This window comes from Oncorhynchus tshawytscha, linkage group LG10, assembly GCF_018296145.1.
Source record: "Oncorhynchus tshawytscha isolate Ot180627B linkage group LG10, Otsh_v2.0, whole genome shotgun sequence".
NCBI classification, from domain to species: Eukaryota; Metazoa; Chordata; class Actinopteri; order Salmoniformes; family Salmonidae; genus Oncorhynchus; species Oncorhynchus tshawytscha.
The window spans coordinates 55444172-55465634 of NC_056438.1; the positions used below are offsets into that span (position 1 = coordinate 55444172).

The 21463-nt window shown below is 40.7% G+C and overlaps 1 protein-coding gene across 2 annotated transcripts in view; it reads left to right on the forward strand.

Annotated features, from left to right (window-relative positions):
- Positions 1-595: 595 nt before the first annotated feature.
- Positions 596-21463, forward strand: part of LOC112260458 (tenascin-R) — a 126737-nt gene continuing 105869 nt past the window's right edge. For both annotated transcript variants that reach the window (XM_024435592.2, XM_024435593.2), the window contains exon 1: positions 596-861. The gene's annotated coding sequence lies outside the window, so the exon portion shown is untranslated. The remainder of the gene's footprint in view (positions 862-21463) is intronic.

A 21463-nucleotide genomic window follows, 5' to 3' on the forward strand; every position in this document is an offset into this window, starting at 1 on the left:
GGATTATGGATTATTGTAGATGGTAAATAGAATTTTCCTGTTAGACCTTGTTATGATATTCATAAAGTATCAGAATTGTCCAACTAAGTGGTAAGACCTTAGTGGTGAAAGGGTAAGCTTCAACTTCGTGACACTTCAACCACAACCTTTAAAAAGTTCACAACCATCATCATTCCACTGATATATCCCTCATGGGGTTTTAATCAATTTCTTGTCAGTCAGGTAGAAGCATCAATGAGTGTTTGTTCACCTCTGTGTCTAGTTATTTGGTTATGATTGCCTGCTGAAACATGAATTCACATCTCTGTTACAGAATATTTTCTTCAAGGCAGGGGTCCTGCTGCCTGCTGACAGCCCAGGTTGCACTTAGTTCTTCAGATGTATCATGCGTTTGCACAGGCACCTTCCTGCCTCCCCTCCCCTTGTCAATGTGTGCTGAGCTGGGAGAATCATAGTGAGATGGCCACAAGCAGTGTCTGGAACGCCCACTAGGGGCTGCACTAGTAGAGGAGCAGCACAGAGAGATCAATACAGCACAATGAGAGAAAGCAAGGCGAGAGAGAGACAGAGGCAGAGAAAGAGAGCAAGAGCGAGAAGTAGACATTGCCCAGCTTTCCCACTGCAGCCGTGAGAGGCAGAGAGAAAGGAGAGCTCACAACTGAGCAGCCGTAGTAACAACGGGGCTGACAGATTGATACTTGGCTGAGAGATCGATATAGTCGCCAAAAGACACTGGGAGAGTGAGAAAGAAACCTCTTGGAGATCAGTGTAGAGTGAGCGAAAGGGACCTGCACCAGAGGGAAGATAGAGATAAACCCGAGGCAAATTTAAATTGTTCATCTGGCTGATTTCTCCAACTGGGTAAGTTACACTGCATGTTTAAATTATGGTGAAATGTATGGCAGGTGTAGCTCCTTTCCTGGCAGGGTTTTGGTTGAGGGTGGCAAGGTAACAAAATAATAGGGGGCTTTATATCAATAAAAACATAACGATGAGAGCAGATGGGCCACAACAATATAAGGCTAATGACCCCCAAGCAGGGACTAAACAGTGGACAAAATCAGGAAACTAAAACACTCTGTTTTTAGACTTAGATCAAGCACTAGAGCAATTTCACATCTTAAATTCAATGATATTGATTAAATTTCACAGGCTATTATTCAAACAATAAAACATTTGTTTTTCCCGAAATCCAAAAGAATCTGCACATCACAAAAAATCTGTATTGTTCATTAAACCTTTTTTTAAAAACCTAGTTTGCTGCTCTGTACCTAGTTAATTAACCTATACTATACTATATGGACATATTTTCTATTCTATTCTATTCTCTATTATTACAAAACCTTATCTAACAATGTTCAATTGATCACTTATGTGTAACATCTATTGAATACTCTAGATGTATAGCTTTTATCTGTGTGCCGTGGATACAATATGAGACATACTCATAACTAAGTTAATGCCAACCAAAGTTTTATGTTTCATTTGTGTTTCTAACCTGTTTTGGGGGAACACCATGAGCATAATATCACTACGTGTCTCTAATTATTACAAGTATTTCCTTTTTAGTATTCCCTTTATTAAAGTGTCACACATGTCACACTTATTCCAAATGACGCTGGATTCTGAGGCTTCTGAATGGATCACTTAGCAAGAAAAGCAGGGATTGTCATTTACAGATGTAGGATCTTAATTTGATCCACCCGTTGCAGAAAAACGTGTAGTGTATTTTTAGGTTTAAAAAGGCTTCTCAAGTTTGTCATTTCCACTTTTTGTTTCAGACTTGATTTTCCCTCACAAAAAATGTATCAACCCCTACCAAAAATATTCATTAATTTATCATCCACATAATAATTCACATATCCTGTTGCTGCAGGACTATTTTCCTGCTCTAGCAAACTGGCTCAAAATAAGATGCTATATGGCAAATATTTACATGATTTTTCTTCAGAAAATATCAAAGGAACTCAATGTTTCACCTGCTGTTTACATGTGTGAAAAGTTTTAGTGCCTCATGTCAAACACTCCTGTCTTTTAAATTCTGTTTAACACCAGATCTGTTAACCACCTAGTCACTGAGTCTGGATCACATTGTTGTCTGAACCTAAATCACTGATATCATTGTACTTTTGTTTATTTCCCCCATTCAAATCTTAGCCAAGTTTTATTGCTGTTTAATTTAAAAATATATATATATACTGTGTACACATCCAATTATTTTGTAATGCTGTGATAGTCAGATAAGGATGTCATGGTGTATCTCGATCTCCAGAAACAATATGTTTATCTCATGCTGTACTTTAAAAAATATATACACGGCTATATATCTGCTGTTCCACTCGACAGCATCACCCATCGAAGGTTATTATCATAGATTTCAGGTGTCTAATTTGTCAAAGTCAGTTGAGCATATTCTCCAAGAGGCAGAGAGTTGGGGGTTTGATGTTAGATATTGTATTGATATTATAATCTGGTGAGGGGGTGTCGTAGGACCTACCCTATCAGATGATTTACAGTGTACAGAAATCTCACACCAATGCAAAATACCTCTGTTGGTGCTTTCACTGTTGTGACTGTGAGATATAATTTGGTACATTTTAGGCACCACCTCTGTGTGGTGCCGAGAGAGTCTGCAGGTATAGAGTAATCTTTCTCTGTTGAGAGATATAATTTGGTTATTTTAGGCACTACCTTCGTGCTGTGTACGAATTGGATGTAGACTGGCTGTTAGTCTGTAGGTAGAAAGTAATCAGTCTTCGGATTCATCATACCTTACAGCCTCTCAATTCCCTTCTCCCCTGTGGCCCTGCGTCATTAGCCTGAGCCATGCTTTCAAAGGTTTTCCAAAGTCTCAAAATGTACATACCATTCTCTCTATTTCACCCACGGTTACATCTAGCTTGCTAACCATACAGTGTTCAATGAATGTGAATATGTGTAAAATGGCTGGAAAATCACAAGGCATAATATGTCTGTGCCATATGTTAAGAGAATTGATAGAAAAACATAGTCACCAATTCCTTGTGGACTTTTCTTTCTTTCGTGAATCATACTTAGAAATAGACTCATTCATTAGGTTCGGTAACAAATATTCACATCATGCTCTTTCTCTTTTCCCCGTCAGCTTATTATACTACTCTAGAGCTCAGGACCGTTTCTTTTTGTACTCTATGTGAATAATTAATATTTACCGGAGTGCCAATGGGTAGCCAAACAACACGATTATGTTAGTCTATGTGGTAATTAAAAATGTACATAATATTTCAATCCTGGGGATTTAGTTCTCTGTTGCGCCCAGCAGTGATCGTGTTAGGGAAGTTTCCCCCATTACTCCTCATTATTCAGCATTCAAATGGAGATATTTCAATCATTTGCATCATCAATCAGATAATATATTCAAACAAACAGAGCTGCCAAAACATACCAATAGCCAGATCCACCAACATCTGTATCATTGTGTTTGTATTAGGCTCCTGTAACAAATAGACTGACATTGTGATTAACAGCTTTTTGAACAACAGAGCAACTGAGGACTGAGTCTCTGGTTCCATCTATCATGAAATCCCATATTAAGACTTTAAAAAAAATAACAATATTCTAAAACTTAAAATCAAAGGTCATTAGTTAATGACAGTGGATGCATGCAATGCACAATGATGATACAGCATAGAGACGCTATGTGGATGCCCTGGGATATACACCTTCCACACACAGTCTTAGTCATTCCGTTGTGGTCATCATGGTCCATTCTGTCATATTCTCAATCTGTTTGATAAATGGTCTATAGACCCTGCACTGATTCGTCTCAACCCCTCGCTGAGAAAGCCACACAAGCATTTCCATTTCACAATATCCGAGTAGAGAAAACAGAAAACACAGAAACAGAAACACACAGACTCAGGCTGATGCAAATCTTCCTACCTACACAGCCCTCTGTTTCCCTGGCGAGATATAGAGTTAGAGCCCTTTTGAAATGTACAATGTCACTTATTATCATGCAGCTGTGGTAGCATGGCTTTCTCTCCTCGCCAGTGGGGGGAGTTAAAGTGCATTGGCTTGTAGCGGTAGCCAGGCTTCTGGCCTGTGGAGAAAAGCTCTGGAGACCGTCCTCCGGCGCAACAACGCACTAGTGTTGAATTTAGACCATGACCGTCTTCATTAATGCGTTTATGATGAATATATGAATTATGCAGATCTTACCAACGCTGTTTCTGTTTGGCTGGTTGCATACTGTAGGAACGTTCTGGGTGTGTGTGTGTGTGTCCTCTATTCGAAAAGTCTGCATGCTTATTGAGCACAGAAACAATACCAGACTCAGATAAATGTTAAGTGACAGTGGGTGAGCAACAAGTCAGCAGTTTGGTGGTCGGAAGTCTGATCGGGCAAGATAGATTCTGACTGCCCACAGTTTGCTTTGAATAGCAGTGCTGAGCAGAGAAAATCTGCAATCGATGGAGGGCTAAGAAAGTCCACTTATATACTACTCACTGACAAAGAACATTTGTCTTATCAGCTCTGTTTGATCATGCCTGAGCTAACCGGGCGATTGATTATGCCATAAACCCGGAGGAAATGGGGAGAAAAAAACATCATAAATCAAATATGATTTACAGTAGCTGGACAGAAGCTTTTGATTAGCTTTAATGCTCCTCAGATTCACAGTGTATTACTGCTTGTGTAGATAGAAAGCCCAGAGAACACTGGAATGGAACAGCAATAAAAGGTTAGGAGGGATGATGATGAAGACCATCCATTTTCAGCTAAAAACTATTTGAAAGATAGGCCCACATCCGTTTTTCTTCTTTTTGCTATTTTGTTAGAAAACTTCTAAGATCAGACGATAGAAAGTATCATATTTAGACCTATACTCTTTATATTTGTTGATTTTTTAAATTTTGATCTTCACACCATTCATGGGATTAGGTCATCAGCCCCAGTTTGGCATCATTTCTGTGTAGCCTACAATATGATGCTTCAAATAAATTATTTTGAGGAGAAGATACAGTATCTCCTTTACAAGCATTTATCTAAGCAATTTCATTTTTATCCACCTTTCCTCCTCCAAACGTAAGGGAACGAGGAGGGCCATGCTAATGACTTCTCATTAGTGGGATGGGAGATTGAAACTGAAACTGGATTTCTTCCATTATCCACAGCGTCCATTATGCTGGTGTTATACTTTCTTCCTTCTTGATCCCTGGTCTGTTCTGGGAGATCACCTGCAAACATTTACAACTCTTAGCTATACTTCTTCTCTGAATCAAATCTGTTTTTAAATACCAAGTGTGAAGAGCAACAGAGCAACAGAAACAGGATGTTTGCTGTAGACCTCTGGTCCATACAGCATCTCCAAGGAGGAGGCAAGCTTAAAGTTCAGTCTCGGCACTCCCCAGCATGCAATGCAGGATGTTCTTAGATGCAAAGATATCTACCCAAAAGATACCTTAGCTGAAGGGTAAATATGTTTGGGGTGTTTAGATTCTCTTTCTCTTCTTATCTGTATTGCAGTATCAGATGTTGCTTCCTAATAGCGTGTAGACAGATACCCAGCATGGAAGCACAGCTGTATCACTTCATTGCTTATCTAAATCTATATGTGCTTTAGGCCTATATAATGTGGAAACCAATCAGGATTGCACTGCCACTGACCCTCCCAAGTTAATTGATATGTGATTAAGGACTAAAGTAACTATTTGTTCCAGCAATTAGAGAGGAGGGTGTCATTAACCTAATATGTTCTTATAGGTCACACATTTCCCATTCTAAGCACATTGACACACACAGTCACACATGCACGCATGTACGCACGCACACACATACACACAAACAAACAACAATTGTTCCATTTATCGCACTCGCCATGGTACAAAAGTATGCAGGGCACTTAAATATGCTTGCATAATTTGAGTTGTTTCTATTTTTAGCCCCAAAAAGCTAAAATAGATGTATCCTAATGAATCAGATGTAGAGGAATAAGCAATTAGCAGAATACACCAGGGTACACTGTCTTTGTTGTCTGCAGTATTTTACATACTTATTTTGGAAATGTGTTTTATTTCAGCTAGTGCCTGTCATTTACCCTTTGAAACCGCCTCTGTGTGCTATATGCTTAGTTTGCTTACACTAGTGAATCCTGTCAGGGGGCTTTCATTGTCGATGTCAAATCCTTATTGCCAAAGGACACTGTGTACAACAAATGTCCATGTGGTTCACTGTGCCTGCATCAGAATGGACAATGACAAGCCGATGGGGAATAGAGTTATCACTGTCCTGTGGGCAGTATTCATGTTTCTACTGTCTACAGTGTTGTTTCTTCTGTGTCTACAGTGTTGTTTCTTCTGTGTCTACAGTGTTGTTTCTTCTATGTCTACAGTGGTGTTTCTTCTGTGTCTACAGTGTTGTTTCTACTGTGTCTACACTGTTGTTTCTACTGTGTCTACACAGGTGTTTCTACTGTGTCTACAGTGTTGTTTCTACAGTTTCTACTGTGTCTACAGTGTTGTTTCTACAGTTTCTACTGTGTCTACAGTGTTGATTCTACAGTTTCTACTGTCTACACTGTTGTTTTTACGGTTTCTACTGTGTCTACAGTGTTGTTTCTACGGTTTCTACTGTGTCTACAGTGTTGTTTCTATGGTTTCTACTGTGTCTACAGTGTTGTTTCTATGGTTTCTACTGTGTCTACAGTGTTGTTTCTACAGTTTCTACTGTGTCTACAGTGTTGTTTCTACAGTTTCTACTGTCTACACTGTTGTTTATACGGTTCCTACTGTGTCTACAGTGTTGTTTCTACGGTTTCTACTGTGTCTACAGTGTTGTTTCTATGGTTTCTACTGTGTCTACAGTGTTGTTTCTATGGTTTCTACTGTGTCTACAGTGTTGTTTCTACAGTTTCTACTGTGTCTACAGTGTTGTTTCTACAGTTTCTACTGTCTACACCGTTGTTTTTACGGTTTCTACTGTGTCTACAGTGTTGTTTATACAGTTTCTACTGTGTCTACAGTGTTGTTTCTACGGTTTCTACTGTGTCTACAGTGTTGTTTCTACGGTTTCTACTGTGTCTACAGTGTTGTTTCTACGGTTTCTACTGTGTCTACAGTGTTGTTTCTACGGTTTCTACTGTGTCTACAGTGTTGTTTCTACGGTTTCTACTGTGTCTACAGTGTTGTTTCTACGGTTTCTACTGTGTCTACAGTGTTGTTTCTACAGTTTCTACTGTGTCTACAGTGTTGTTTCTACAGTTTCTACTGTGTCTACACTGTTGTTTCTACGGTTTCTACTGTGTCTACAGTGTTGTTTCTACAGTTTCTACTGTGTCTACAGTGTTGTTTCTACAGTTTATACTGTGTCTACAGTGTTGTTTCTACAGTTTATACTGTGTCTACAGTAGACTACTGGAACAATTAAAAGCTGTTGTATTAATAATTTTGGGCTTCAGCGGCATCAGAATGGCTTGATACAAAGGACTTCCTGATGGGTCCTGGGCAGTGGTAGTAATTACAGCTGTGGCGCTGATTAAATTTAACCAGTAATTAAACAAACATCATTGAGAGCCCAACAATTACACTTTTCTCTTGGCTGCCTCACTCCCATCATCTTGCCTTTATGCCTGCCTGACTTTCTGGCTTTCCAGCCCCCCTGCAGCTGTTGGCCAGTTAGATAATTTTAATTCCAGTTAGACAGTGGTCGGACACATTGATATTCTGTGCTTTGTTGACAACCTTTTCCTTTCTCTTGCTAGTTGAGACACGGATCAAAAAAGCAAACCTCATCTAAGAGGATAGATGAGGTTTGCTTGTGTTGGTGGTCTTTCAGTCGCTAGTTCTCCCCATCTGTGCAGGCAGATGGAGGACCGCTCTCACATAGCTATGTCTGCTGCCAACTCCTCTCCATCCTGCTCTATAGTTTAAAGGAAAGGAAGACTACTTCTCAGCATCACAGCTTCACCAGTATCTGTGTTTTGAGAGCCTGGCCATTATCTATCAACCCTGTTTGTTTCACTTGCTCGGTCAGTGGTGTGGTGATTGTTCTGCTGAGGATGGTGAAAATGGATGTGCACTCATCACAAAAGAGAGCTTCTGAGGCTGAAGCTTTAACATTGAGATACAAACAAATGTTGGTTGGCATAATATTTGAATAGATGGTAGTTGTGGAGGGATGCCAATGCTTGCTTAAAAACTTGAAAAGTGTTTACCGTGGGTATTCAGAGCTGGAGAGGGGAAATCCATATTTTTGTTCTCTTGGTGACCACGGGTGAAAATACAGTTGGCTTTATTGTCTGAAAACACATTCTGTGTTGCATGATATTCAATACTTTTTGCTGAAAGCCGCAGGTTTTTGTATTCTAGATAACTGACCTTTGACTAGTTTGTCTAGAATAACTGTCTACTGAACAACATACATGTCTTTTGTATTCCGTTGCTTCCCCAACTTCAAACTGGCTAAATTAACTTAAAAAGCATATCATACTGAAGTGGTTCTTATGATCTATGAAATCTAACAAATACACCTCACAGTAGTTTGTTACTGTGAATGTGAGCAAGGACATCCTCTCCTACACCATAACAGAGAACATGCTGTTGTACTTCTCTATAAAGCAGATTCAAAGGCTGGATGTGGTTTAATAAGTCACACCTCCCACTTCCAGTCTGATCATCAGCATTTAAAAGCAATCACACCTCCTCAAGTCAGTCTGCATTCATATTTCTCATTACATGAGCCAGTCCACCCAGAGAGATCACACAATGAGCTATTCTTCGCCTCAGCCCAGCATTCAGTCAGTGGTGCATTGCAAAGGGCTTTCATAGAGGAGAGGAGGACATTGGGACTGGCATGGAGCTTTGTTCCAATTAAGCTATTTGGACAAATGTCAGACCAGCCTCAGAGAAAGAGAACATCTTTCACAGATCCAGTAAGACCAGCTTCAGTGTATAGAAGATTTAGCAGTCCACTGGAAAAATAGTTAGACATAGATGTTGAATATATGGATTACGTTAAACATTTATTTTGTGAAGTCCTTGGGAGCTAGTGAAATAAAATAGCATTTCCACTGATTTCACTCAATATCCGCTTGACCTCAATGTGCATTGACTTTGTAGACTGAAGCAAGACAGTTAGGGCAAAGAAAAAAAACTACGACCTTTACAATATTTCCTTAGACATCATGACACACACCAGGCATTTAAACGCCCCAACTTCTCAAATCCTCCCCCACGGAAAGCACTGGGTTGTTCTCAATTAGTGTCTCTTTATGCGTTGAGGTAGCACAGCTCAAAGAACATGATGCAGGCCTGATGAAGTAGTTCTGTTGTTGAATAATTGACCAAGCAGTTCCCTCAAATTTAGACATATTAATCAATGAGGTACAAATGATGTTTTAATTTATGGGTGATTGTTCATATGATGTGTAAGCATACTTATTATTTGTGGAAAAGGCTTATGGAATTATTGAAAGTGTTGGTAACCAGACATTGAAATCAGCATGCTGAAAGAGAGAAGTCTGTCTATGGCGATAAGACAGCAACCATTTCAGAGTAGGCTGCAATTCTCTTCTCACTAGCTTGGGATGTCTTAAAACGAGGATCCCTTTGAAGTGTGATAATTCTAATTGGAATTGGCATAGCAAAGGAAAAATAAAGGCATGCTAACACATCTAAAACAAAACTGTTGTATGGGAAGAAAAATATATATTAAACAATAAGACAAGAAAGGTTAATTGGCTATTTTCTTTTCCAATTATCAGCATGAGCAGTGTAAAAAATACATCGAAACAATAGCTGGTCTATACTATTTGTTTAATATTGCATATTGCATGGTGCTGCATGCAATACTCACTATGTTTACCTACCATAGTTGCTCTAGCCAGCAATACTAACCATGTCCAAATGCTTGTCCATTAATCGGTGAATGTTCCAGAGAGGATGTGGAAGCAAGGAGCCATGAAACGAATTAGATAAATGTTTTCGGAGAATATTTAAAAAGGAATGCATGAACCTTATTGAGGCATTCATGCTTGAAATTGGGTAAAATCACATATTCGGAGGTACATGTAAGATCCCATTCGCTCCTATTGTTAATGCTGGAACATTTACCTTTGTCCTCTCTTGTAAGACATGTATGAGGAAGAGTCTGGGTCTGCATCCCAAATGGCATCACATTCCCTACAGTATGTAATGCACTACTGCTGACCAGGGCCCATGGAGCTCTGGACAAAGTAATGCACTATATAGGGAATAGGATGCCCTTTGGAACTTAACCTGGGATGACAACCCCCCCCCCAACCCCCACCCCACCCCCGCTGCATTCTAAAGCTCTTCAAAGGTCAGTGATTTTCCCATCCTGTCTATAATTTTCAATATACCTGTATGTCAGAGCAATAATATAATATAGAATCCTATTGGAGTGAGGAGACAATAGTGTAAGAATATAATGGGATGGGAGGAAAATAGCTTTAGTGTTTCTATCTACTCCCTCCCCTCACAGCAGGATGGCTATGTGGTGTAGCAGTGCTTTAGAGGGACTGTACATCTCATGTACCTGTCTGTTGGGTTTCTCTTGTAAATATGGCATAAAGATATACAGTGGGGCAAAAAAATATTTAGTCAGCCACCAATTGTGCAAGTTCTCCCACTTAAAAATATGTAATTTTCATCATAGGTACACTTCAACTATGACAGACAAAATGAGAAGGGAAAAAAATCCAGAAAATCACATTGTAGGATTTTTAATTAATTTATTTGCAAATTATGGTGGAAAATAAGTATTTGGTCAATAACAAAAGTTTATCTCAATACTTTGTTATATACCCTTTGTTGGCAATGACAGAGGTCAAATGTTTTCTGTAAGTCTTCACAAGGTTTTCACACACTGTTGCTGGTATTTTGGCCCATTCCTCCATGCAGATCTCCTCTAGAGCAGTGATGTTTTGGGGCTGTTGCTGGGCAACACTGACTTTCAACTCCCTCCAAAGATTTTCTATGGGGTTGAGATCTGGAGACTGGCTAGGCCACTTCAGGACCTTGAGATGCTTCTTACGAAGCCACTCCTTCATTGCCCGGGCGGTGTGTTTGGGATCATTGTCATGCTGAAAGACCCAGCCACGTTTCATCTTCAATGCCCTTGCTGATGGAAGGAGGTTTCCACTCAAAATCTCACGATACACGGCCCCATTCATTCTTTCCTTTACACGGATCAGTCGTCCTGGTCCCTTTGCAGAAAAACAGCCCCAAAGCATGATGTTTCCACCCCCATGCTTCACCGTAGGTATGGTGTTCTTTGGATGCAACTCAGCATTCTTTGTCCTCCAAACACGACGAGTTGAGTTTTTACCAAAAAGTTCTATTTTGGTTTCATCTGACCATATGACATTCTCCCAATCTTCTTCTGGATCATCCAAATGCTCTCTAGCAAACTTCAGACGGGCCTGGACATGTACTGGCTTAAGCAGGGGGACACATCTGGCACTGCAGGATTTGAGTCCCTGGCGGTGTAGTGTGTTACTGATGGTAGGCTTTGTTACTTTGGTCCCAGCTCTCTGCAGGTCATTCACTAGGTCCCCCCGTGTGGTTCTGGGATTTTTGCTCACCGTTCTTGTGATCATTTTGAACCCACGGGGTGAGATCTTGCGTGGAGCCCCAGATCGAGGGACATTATCAGTGGTCCTGTATGTCTTCCATTTCCTAATAATTGCTCCCACAGTTGATTTCTTCAAACCAAGCTGCTTACCTATTGCAGATTCAGTCTTCCCAGCCTGGTGCAGGTCTACAATTTTTCTTCTGGTGTCTGTTGACAGCTCTTTGGCCTTGGCCATAGTGGAGTTTGGAGTGTGACTGTTTGAGGTTGTGGACAGGTGTCTTTTAAACTGATAGCAAGTTCAAACAGGTGCCATTAATACAGGTAACGAGTGGAGGACAGAGGAGCTTCTTAAAGAAGAAATTAGAGGTCTGTGAGAGCCAGAAATCTTGCTTGTTTGTAGGTGACCAAATACTTATTTTCCACCATAATTTGCAAATAAATTCATAAAAAATCCTACAATGTGATTTTCTGGATTTTTTTCCTCATTTTGTCTGTCATAGTTGAAGTGTACCTATGATGATAATTACAGGCCTCTCTCATCTTTTTAAGTGGAAGAACTTGCACAAATGGTGGCTGACTAAATACTTTTTTGCCCCACTGTATATCAAACATATATTTCACACCTTAATATTTTATCTTTATACTTTTTATTAATTTAGAATTGTCTACAGGCCATATAACTCCCTTTATCGTTCTGTCCTCACGAGATTGCCCTTTTAATCTGGATGGTGACACGTTGTGTCAACTTACGCGCTTTGAAATCATTTAATGTGACAATTTAACAGTGTCAACTCAAAATGATAGTAGCGCAGCATACCCATGGCGCAATTTATCCAGAGGAATTGTAACAATAGATGACTTAACCTGGAATTTGCCAGTAATTCCCGGGTTAGCTCTTTTTAGTTGGAGTAAGAGATGTAAGAGACTTAACCCAGCATGTTAATGAAATGTTGTCACTACATTGTTATTACACAGGTAACTAAGCAACTTCATGTAAAATATTATAAACACAATACCTGCATGAAAATAGGTGTAATATTAATCAATAATATTGATGTGTTATTGTGTTCCAGATAACACTATTGTCTCAGACAGTGATCAGACAGCTCTCACACATCCAAAATGTTTAACATCTCAAGTTTAACAGAAATCCGTGTCCACTTTGAATACTAATTCCCTTGTTCTTTTGTGTGAGGCTGCTGTTAGTCACAGCCTGTTTGACACCACCGCTCCTCTCGCTGACCGGCTGGACCTACAAGTGCCAAGAGTCAGTTGCTCTTCCAGACTGAGGCGTGCCTTAACATCCCGGTGCCCTGGGCTGACAACACAAGCCAATCCATGTTTTTGTCCACCTTGGCCGAGACTAGGTGCTCCCATTTATCCCTTTGTGTTGTTAATACTCTACCAACTAAGCAGGATGTTTTTTGAACACTTACACTGCTCTAGTTTCTAGTTACTTCATTAATTTTGGGGCCACTGACTGCTCCAGCACAAAGTTGGCCCATGCCAGGCATATTGCAAAAACAAAAAAAAGAAGTCCTTGTTCACTGTGCCATATCTGTCAAGTACTGTATGTATGTGCCAGTATGGTGGATGGGGGTGTTAGCATCCCCATGCTAATACCAGTGTTCTACTTCTCCTCTAGCTCAGAGGTGTTTCCAAAGCATGGACTGATTTGACAGGGATCAATAAGTACCTCTGGCAGCTGGGATAAAAGACAACACCAGTGTGCAACACAGAATGTGACTGTTTAGCCGATGATTAACCATGTCTAAATATTAGGCATATAAAGAGATAGGATCTGTATATCCCCATAGTGGTCAGTTAATTCCCCAGAGGATAATTAAGATTGGAAAATATGTCTATGTTTTAGGTCACTGTGATTGAACACAGACAGTAGACTGTTGAACGGGCCAAGAGGTAGTGGTGTTACTTGCAGCCGCTGTGAAGGGTCGTTAAGGTTTTATCAGTTACTCTCTGGTCTCACTGTAACAAGATAAGTGATTGTCCAAGAATCCCCTGTTTAGAGTGACACCAGATGCTGAGCTGAGGTAGTGAATGAGTGCCTGCATGCGGTCGCAACTGTCTCTACAATAAAAGCTTCCCTGTTTCATTCAACATTTTCAATGCTGCATTCACAATAGTAAAATGCATTGTCATGTTCAAGCACTTGACAAGTGCCATTAACAGTTCAAATTCAACCATATTGCGAGAAAGGTTCATGCATATGGTATACATTGCATCCCTATGGTTATAAAACCTTCAGTGCATCTGTCACTGGAAGGGGAGAGAGGTATGATTAAGTACTAAAACAACCTGAGTGTCTTGACCACTCAGCCCCTCCCCTGGCAGAAAGCTGGTGGCGGAATGGATTAGTATTCAGTGCAACACAACATGCTCTGCCTTTTGGGAATAGAAATGTGCTCCTATACTCCCGTGGAGTACGTTATAAGGCTCGTCAGCATGTAGCCTGTAGCTTGCCTCCCCTGTTTGGGGAAAAGGATGACTTATCATTTTCTGATTGTTTTTATTAAGGGCTACATAAACAGCACTCTGAGGCCAAGACATTTATGGTAATGAAGTGAATTTTACATAAAAAGTTTAAAGACTTTGCAGTTACAAGCACACAGTAAGTGACCTACCAATGGAGAAAAGCCCTCATAAAACGTTTTTGGGGTGTGATTATGAATGGCAACTACATTCACTAGGTTTTGCATAAAAATTAAGAATTGAGAAAACCAGAAATAATGATATGATAAATTAGAATGGAACGTGAATTAATTGAAGAAATATGCATTGTCTCTTTAAAATCCATTAAACCATTGTGTTCATTTATTAATGACGTCCATCTCATTTAATCCACCATGTCATTTAAATGAAGTCCAATTTCACATCCTAAATCCCTTAAAATGCCTCTAAGTGCATTTCTTGCGCTGTAGCTAGTTGGCATTTAAACATTTCTGGCATAAATTAATACCATAATGACATTTGTACAGAATTGCAAGATTATAAATGTGTTGAATAATACCATTTTAGACGCTGTGCAAATCGTAAAACGTAGCCTACATTTGTATGGGATTTAATTGGTAGTTGCTGTCACTGGGTAATCAAAACAGAACAAAAATATCAAAAAAAAATTCATTAGCTGGGACATCAGTAGATTATTGGGGCTGAAAAGTGACAGTCAGAAACAAAGCTATAGATATTGAGACTTGTTTAAGTAGTTGCCATTTCTGCCTGGATGTTTTGACTTTGTGACTCCCCCCACTCCCACCCCATGTCAATGTGGTTGCCATGGGAACCGGTCAGGCCGAGATGAAGGGCACATGGGGTGGAGAGGGCCTCTCGAGGCTGCTGGACTCACCGGCTGTGACTCTAGCTCTGTAAATTAAATGTGGTCAACATTGTTCACACTGGTGTGTGTTGGACACACAACACACTCAGGTAATTGCCACACAGCCATGGCTTTGAATTCGAATGTGGGGGATAGCCAGAACTCCTGCTGTTGTACCCTTGAGCAAGGCAATAAACCTATGAACCTGTGGTGGTCCCTCAGAAAGAATACTTCATCCAGTAATATAACCTCAACCTGTATTTGAATGAGTCTGCGGTATGGTGCAGCCAAATCATGTAGCAAATCATACACTGCCAAGTGATCTGTCCAATTGGCTGGTTCATAGGGCCTGGGGCAGCTGCACTAATTGAGTGGAGAGCATTTTGCTGGCTATGGAACAGTACAGTGGCCTTATGGAGCCTGGGCCCAGATCATATCACCTGCTCTAGTACCAGGTATGCGGTCAGTGGAGTGTTGACTGGGCATTGTATAGACTGGGTTCAGACCATGTAACCTGCTCTAGCACCAGGTCTGTGGTCAGTGGAGTGTTACTTGGCCATTATGTAGGCTGGGCCCAGACCTTTAGAAGAGGGCTAACACACACACACACTACCCTGCTTATCCTGTTTGTGCTGTTGGGTGTTACAGACCCAAAATCAATAGATATTACCATCTGCTCTGGTACCAGGTCTGGGGTCAATGGAGCTTTACCTGGGCTGGCTACAAGAGTAGCGCTAGAGCCAGAGAGCACAGGGCTTTTTAGCCTCTGTTAGGGCCAACCACCATAATTCAGTATGGGCAAAAAGCACCAAGTGTATCATGTTATATAGATACATCTTACCTTGTGGTTCAGCTGTTTCCTTGGTCAGCCACTGAGAAATTGTGACCACCCACGTAAATGTGTGAAGTGGTGGGCTGGCTACATGGCCACTTTGCAGCAGCGGCCTGCCATAACGGAGGTTGACACCAATAGAAATAATGAATGTCCTCCATTTGGATTCTGCTGTGTCGGTTTATGACTTTTCGGTAGATGATGTCAGGGCTCTTAATGATAAATGGTGGCACTCAAAGTATATTTCTGCTCAACAGGTAAATCATTCCACCTGAGGTACGCTATTTTCTGGGCTGCCTGGGGATTCAATCTGGAGGTGTGGTGCTGTGATTTGACAGGCTAAGGATTGATCTGATTTTAGGAAATGGCTATTGTCTAGCCAACATTAAAATGAAGCATCTTTTAAAGGCTTTAACTCTACCATACTGAATTCTCTTTACTTCAGGATGTCCATGTTGCAGTGTGGGTCTCTAACTATTACTGTTTTATGAGGTATGTCATTTACAATGAGTTTACCAACATAAGTTTGAGACTGTCGGAAGCCCTGAAGCCTAAAACAAAACAATAGAAGTACTCTTGGAATTATCTCGTCCGAATTATTAATAAAGATGAACTAGTCAGCGGCCACACCCCCGTGAGCCCAGGCATCACATTAGGCGTCATAGAACCGCCCCTTCACACCAGACTAGAAAACATGCAGCTGACTCTTCATGTGAAATTGTTTAAACTACAACTATGCCAAAGAGATCCACGGTAAACCCGGACATCTCTAATGGTTAAGAAGTCAGAGAACGCCAGGACAGAGTCCCCACGTTAGAATGGCTACAATTCTATAGACCATTAGACCATACAGCATAGTTTTGGCTACACGGCTGGAAATGGTTAAACTCTGAGACTATCGATCACTTCAGAATAAGAGCAAATTCTAGACTACACAAATTACTGGTCTGCAGCTAGAAATTACGTAAGTCTAGAACGAGAATACCGACAACCGCTGAAGCAGCTATTCTAGAGAACATTTCCGAATGGTGCTCTGAAGTACCCATTCTAACCACCTACAAAAACGAAAGACATTGTGGCTTCTGGGAAAATTAACCAGAGACTCTGATAAACTCTACAGGATGATTGAGTGTTTTCAACGGAGAGACAACAATGACATCCAGGCGTAAATATGTACATTGCAATTTCTTTCCACATATGCTGACCACTTTTGGGCTGCTTTTCCTTCACTTTGCGGTCCAACTCATCCCAAACCATCTCAATTGGGTTGAGGTCGGGTGATGGTAGAGGCCTCATTTATAAAACTGTGAGCAGGATTCACGTCAAAATGTGGCGTACGGACAAAACACAGAAAATATTTATGCACAAAAATATTGTGATTTATAACACAGTGCGCACGCACGTCCCATGCCGGTTTCCCTTTATAAATCACAATCAACTCAGAATTTGGCGCACGTGAGCGAGCGTCTTGTCCCACCCTATTAACGACCATAGTTGCCAACATATAGTCAGTGAAACGCCCCTAATTAATATTCATCCATACTGACTGCATGACGACAATAATGGCAAATCCCGACAGAAAGGATAAAAAAGTACATTTCACCCAGTGTGAAATGGAAGTTCTTGTAGGGGAGGTTGAAGCAAGAAAAAATATATTGTTTGGTGGACATAGTGTGTCAAATGCCAAAAAAGGCATTGGAGTGGCAGCATGTGGCAGACACTGTGAATGCTGCTGCTTCAGAAGGTCGGACCCTCTCAGAGATAAAAAAGAAGTGGGCCAACACACGCATGTGCGTGTGTTTGTGACATGGGCGGGGGAAAGGGGACACCGGAGCTCAACCCCAAAGATGAGCGACTTGCCGGTAATTATAGGGGAATCCATCCTGAGTGGAGTAGTGACGGAGGTGGAGGGGAACACGTACATGCAAGACACACTGGATGATCCAGGTATGTAATTAGTATTCCCTTGTTTGAAAGGAGTAAACCAAATGCATTCAAGTTGTGTTTAAACATTTATTTACACAAACAATTGTGACATGTTCTATTGTTTTTAGTCGCTGCGTGTTCCTGCGGGGTCGGTGGTTCTGCAGCTGAGCAGGAGCTGACTGCGCCCAGCCCCAGTGTCTCCACAACACCTCGTGCGTCACAACTCTCTAGCGGCCTTGGCCTCACAAATGCAGTCCAGCAAATGCAAAGAGACACCATCAACACTATTTTACGAGGTTGCCAAGGAGTTGAAGTGGGACAGGCATGGCTTGGTTTCTGCGGGTGCTTCTCTGTAAAGCTCATAAGCAACTCATCATTATTGGCCAGTAAATCTTGCTGGTCTCTGAAAATGTGCTTTCTCCGAATTCTTCCATTCACCAACTGTTCCAACAGTGTCAAAGCAGCTATTGTGAGTCATTACGCATTTTAATTGAATGCCTTTTAATACCCACCCATTTGAATGTTAAAGTCATCCAATTGCGTATCACCTTCAGGTGTGGTAATTACACTGATTGTAACTGACAATGACAGTGCCATTATCACATTGATAGTTCTGCACAACGAACATGTGATAAAAATACATGAAACTGTACACTGGTATATGCCCGACTGAGGCATCGGAAATGGCATCAGTTTAAGCTTCATTTGTCCTACTGTTGACCTTACTATTTATGAGAATACATTTCATAACATGCAAGTATTGATGAATCATTACAGATTCAATTAAATATGATTCTCAATTAAACTGTGCAACATATTTGAGGGGTTCTTTTGCAAAAACAGATATCTCCATTTGTATTTATTATCCCAAATTGTGTTTTTTTGTGTGTTTGTTTTGTGTGCACTCCAGGGAACTCTTCATATATAATACGTGAGAGGTAATATTTGGATTTATTTTACACAATGGTATCACTTTCAAAGCGTTTTCGAGTTCCATCCTTCTGCTATCGAAGTCGCAGCTTCTCATTTCTCGAGTTTATGTGCGTCTGTACAGTATGAGTCAATGTGTCCGTGGAGGACCGCACATTCTCCCATCAAGTTTGTTTTATAAATCCCAAAGTTTGCTTAGAATGTGGCGTACACCTTCTTTTGTGACTACACAACGTTTATAAATGAAAACCCAGGTCATCTGATGCAGCACTCCATCACTCTTCTACTTGGCAAATAGCCCTTACACAGCCTGGAGGTGTGTTGGGTCATTGTCCTGTTGAAAAACAAATGATAGTCCCATTAAGCGCAAACCAGATGGGGTGGCATATCACTGCAGAATGCTGTGGTAGCCATGCTGGTTAAGTGTGCCTTGAATTCTAAATAAATCACTGACAGTGTCACCAACAAAGCAACCCCACACCATCACACCACCTCCTCCATGCTTCACGGTGGGAACCACACATGCGGAGATCATCTGTTCACCTGCTCTTCATCTCACAAAGACACGGCGGTTGGAACAAAAACTATCTGATTTGGACTCATCAGACCAAAGGACAGATTTTCACCAGTCTAATGTCCATTGCTTGTGTTTCTTGGCAATGGACGTCTCTTCTTCTTATTGGTGTCCTTTAGTAGTGGTTTATTTGCAGCAATTTGACCATAAAGGCCTAATTCACAGTCTCATCTGAGCAGTTGATGATGAGATGTGTCTGTTACTTGAACTCTGTGAAGCATATATTTGGGCTGCAATCTGAGGTGCAGTTAACTCTAATGAACCTATTCTCTGCAGCAGAGGTAACCCTGGGTCTTCCTTTCCTGTGGCGGTCCTCTTGATAGCAAGTTTCATCATAGCGCTTGATGGTCTTTGCGACTGCTATTGAAGAAACTTTAAAAATTATTGAAATGCTGATTGACTAACGTTCATGTCTTAAAGTAAGGATGGCCGGCCTTTTCTCTTTGCTTGTTTGAGCGGTTCTTGCCATAATATGCACTTGGTCTCTTACCAAATATGGCTATCTTCTGTATACCACATCTACCTTGTCACAACACAACTGACAGGTTCAAATGCATTAAGAAGGAAAGCAATTCCCCAAATTAACTTTTAACAAGGCACAGCTGTTAATTGAAATGCCTTCCAGGTGACTTCCTCATGAAGCTGATTGAGAGAATGCCAAGAGTGTGTAAAGCTGTCATCAAGGCAAAGGGTGGCTACTTTGAAAAATCGTGATATGTTTAACACTTGTTTGGTTCCTACATGATTCTATGTGTGTTATTTAATAGTTTTGTTGTCTTCACTATTATTCTACAATGTAAAACAGTGAAAATAAAGATAAACCCTTAAATGAGTAGGTGTGTCTAAACTTTTGACTGGTACTGTATATACAGTGGGGTCCAAAATTATTTACACCCTTGATAACAATGAGCAATGATTAAATAAATAGTTCAAATTCTGTATGCTCCTAAAAATTGGTAAATTATATGATTTGATATTAATACAATTGCTCAGAGAAAGAGATTTTGTTTAGCAAATATAAATATTTTTCTCAAAAAGGTAGGGATCAACATTATTGACACCCCTTAAGATATTCCCATATTCCTAGCACGCAATGACTACATCAAGCTTTTGACTCTACAAACCTGTTGGATTTGCATGTGCAGTTCGTTTTGGTTGTGTTTAAGACTATTTTGTGCCCAATAGAAATAAATGGTAAATAATATATTGTGTGCTTTTGGAGTCACTTATATTGTAAATAAGAACAGAATATGTTTCTAGACATTTCTACATTGATGTGGATGCCAAAAAAGGACATTTGTATTTTCACATACACCGGATAGGTGCAGTAAAATGTGTTGTTTTACAAGGTCAGCCATAGTAGTACAGCACCCCTGGATCAAACTAGGGTTAAGTGTCTTGCTCAAGGGCACATCAGCAGACTTTCCACCTTGTTGGCTCGGGGATTCAAACTAGCAACCTTTTGTTTACTAGTCCAAAGCTCTAACCGATAAGCTACCTACCACACGTTACTGCTCCCAGTGAGAATGTTACAGAGGGTCAAATATTATACCCCCAAGACATCCGATTCTCCCCTGCTATTGGTAATAGTGAATCGTCCAACTCCAACACCATCATTACTAAGTCGTTAGACTCCAACACCATCATTAAGTTTGCCGATGACACGGCGGTGGTAGGCCTGATTATCGACGACGATGAGACAGCTTTTAAGGAGGAGTTCAGAGACCTGGCAGTGTGGTGCCAGGACAACAAACTCTCGCTCAATGTCAGCAAGACAAAGGAGCTGATCGTGGGATACAGGAAACGGCGGGCCGAGCACAACCCCATTCACATAGACAGGGATGTAGTGGAGCGGGTCAAGAGCTTCAAGTTCCTATGTGTCTACATTAGTGGTGGTCAGTAACGTTTAACATGAGGGAGAACAATTTGTTTTCCATGAGGATGGCCTTATGTCTATTACAGCATATTGGTTGACTCTCATTCATATTTCATTCATCCAGTTCAACATAACAGCGATAGGTTTAGGCTACTATATGATACTCAAATTTTCCCTGTCATTAGTCCAACATTTGAAAACAAGAGTTTCTATTGTACAAATGCAGGTATGTTTATCCCCATTTTATTCTGCTTGCTTCCGTTTAAGAAATGTTTCTCAACAGAACCGGCGGAATGAATACACCTCTGATCATGCATAAACACAGTTCACTTTCATAGCAGCCACGTTGTATTCCTTCACGCATCTATGCTCTCACCTTCTCTCACTTTGCCCCTTCGCTTGTGGACTTCCATGCAC